This window comes from Rana temporaria, chromosome 12 (assembly GCF_905171775.1).
Source record: "Rana temporaria chromosome 12, aRanTem1.1, whole genome shotgun sequence".
NCBI lineage: Eukaryota > Metazoa > Chordata > Amphibia > Anura > Ranidae > Rana > Rana temporaria.
The window spans coordinates 4,768,455-4,771,359 of NC_053500.1; the positions used below are offsets into that span (position 1 = coordinate 4,768,455).

Below are 2,905 nucleotides of genomic sequence, written 5' to 3' on the forward strand. Positions count from 1 at the left end.
TGCTGGGAGGGAGTATGGGTGTAATTTTCCTGCTGGGGGATGTCAGTGTCTGAATGGGGGGGTGGTGTTGGTGTAATATTCCTGCTGGGGGGGGGGGGGTATGGGTGTAATATGCGATCCCCTTACTTTCAGTATCACCCCAGTCGAGGCGTGATTACTCAGCATTTACCTTGTATAGCACTTTTCTCTCTGAGGACTCCAAGTATTGGAGATGGCGTTGGCCGGGAGTCGAACCCGGGTCAGCTGCTTAGAAAGCAGCTGTGCTAACCACTGCACCACCAACGCAAAGGTAGCATGTCTTTAGTGTGGGAGGAAACCGGAGAACCCGGAGGAAACCCACGCAAGCACAGGGAGAACATGCAAACTCCATGCAGATAGCGTCCTGGTCAGGATTTGAACCAAGGACCCCAGTGCTGCAAGACTCACCGCTAAGCCTCTGTGCTGCCCATATGCGGCCTCTGTTCTCTAAGGCCCGCCCCCGCTGAGCGGGGTAAATCACTTATGTCCACTCAAAACTCCTCCAGACAAAAATCCAAACTTAACCTAAACTACAACGGAGCTAAATATTCCATTCACCCTTAGGCCTCATTCACACGGGGGTATGAATCCGGACCCCATGGGAGGGCCGTGTTTACCGCAATGGGGATGCACAAGTGTTCCCAGCGTCCCGTGTAGGCCGTCCCATTGCTATCAACTGAGGTGCAGCGGCTGTACCCAATGTGACATCTGTGTGGGTGCCGGTGCACGGCCCCGAACGCACCCAGAGTGCGTCCGCACAACTGCACCCACATGGGTGTCATTTTTGGGGTTAACTCAGCCCCCACACAGGGTACAAATTCATACACCCCGTGTGAGTGAGGCCTTGGACGTCTCCATGAAGGACCTCACTGGCGGGAAGAGTTCTCATTTCCCAAGCAGAGAAAGCCTAAAGAAAGCTGGAAAGACTCCTTCCACCTCTGAAGACAGAAAGGCCCCATGCACACGAGAAGCAAATGCAAACTCATCTAAACACAAGTTTTCAAACGCAAAAACCGGCGTTTAGAAACGCCCGTTTTTGCCGCGAATTTCGCGGCGTTTTACCGCGTTTGCGTTTATAAGCATTTGGTTAAGAAACATCATAAGACCCTCCCTAAGCTAAAAAAACAATATTATTTAACCATTTCAGCTATTTTGTGAGACCAGAGCAGCTGAGAGAGCAGCAGTGTACGTGTATTTAGCGTGTCACTTGCCACGTCACCTGCCAAGTTGTGAATTGTCCACTTGCCACGTCATCTGCCACGTCACCTGGCCACGTCACCTGCCACAAGTTGTGGATTGTCCACTGGCCACGTCACCTGGCCACGTCACCTGCCACATCACCTGGCCACGTCACCTACCACAAGTTGTGGATTGTCCACTTGCCATGTCACCTGGCCACGTCACCTGCCACGTCACCTGGCCACATCACCTGCCACAAGTTGTGGATTGTCCACTGGCCACGTCACCTGCCACATCAACTGGCCACGTCACCTGCCAAGTTGTGAATTGTCCACTTGCCACGTCACCTGGCCACGCCACCTGCCACAAGTTGTGGATTGTCCACGTCACCTGGCTATGTCACCTGCCACGTCACCTGGCCACGTCACCTGGCCACGTCACCAGCCACAAGTTGTGGATTGTCCACTGGCCATGCCACCTGCCACGTCAACTGGCCACGTCACCTGCCACAAGTTGTGGATTGTCCACTGGCCACGTCACCTGCCACATCACCTGGCCGCGTCACCTACCACAAGTTGTGGATTGTCCACTTGCCACGTCACCTGCCTCAAGTTGTGTATTGTCCACTTGCCACGTCATCTGCCATGTCACCTGGCCACCCCACCTGCCACAAGTTGTGGATTGTCCACTGGCCACGTCACCTGGCCAAGTCACCTGCCGCAAGTTGTGGATTGTCCACTTGCCATGTCACCTGCCACATCACCTGGCCACGTCACCTGCCACAAGTTGTGGATTGTCCACTGGCCACATCACCTGCCACGTCAACTGGCCACGTCACCTGCCACAAGTTTTGGATTGTCCACTGGCCACGTCACCTGGCCACGTCACCTGCCATGTCACCTGGCCACATCACCTGCCACAAGTTGTGGATTGTCCACTTGCCATGTCACCTGCCACGTCACCTGGCCACATCACCTGCCACGTCACCTGCCACAAGTTGTGGATTGTCCACTGGCCACGTCACCTGCCACATCAACTGGCCACGTCACCTGCCAAGTTGTGAATTGTCCACTTGCCACGTCATCTGCCACGTCACCTGGCCACGTCACCTGCCACAAGTTGTGGATTGTCCACTGGCCACATCACCTGCCACGTCAACTGGCCACGTCACCTGCCACAAGTTGTGGATTGTCCACTGGCCACGTCACCTGGCCACGTCACCTGCCATGTCACCTGGCCACATCACCTGCCACAAGTTGTGGATTGTCCACTTGCCATGTCACCTGCCACGTCACCTGGCCACATCACCTGCCACGTCACCTGGCCACGTCACCTGCCACAAGTTGTGGATTGTCCACTGGCCACGTCATCTGCCACGTCACCTGGCCACGTCACCTGCCACAAGTTGTGGATTGTCCACTGGCCACATCACCTGCCACGTCAACTGGCCACGTCACCTGCCACAAGTTGTGGATTGTCCACTTGCCATGTCACCTGCCACGTCACCTGGCCACATCACCTGCCACGTCACCTGGTCACGTCACCTGCCACAAGTTGTGGATTGTCCACTGGCCACATCACCTGCCACATCAACTGGCCACGTCACCTGCCAAGTTGTGAATTGTCCACTTGCCACGTCATCTGCCACGTCACCTGGCCACGTCACCTGCCTCAAGTTGTGTATTGTCCACTTGCCACGTCATCTGCC

At 55.5% G+C, this 2,905-nt stretch overlaps 1 non-coding gene across 1 annotated transcript; it reads right to left on the reverse strand.

Annotated features, from left to right (window-relative positions):
- Positions 1–213: 213 nt before the first annotated feature.
- TRNAR-UCU lies at positions 214–285 on the reverse strand. The gene has a single exon. It is a non-coding gene; the product is annotated as a tRNA-Arg (tRNA).
- Between the last annotated feature and the right edge of the window lie 2,620 nt (positions 286–2,905).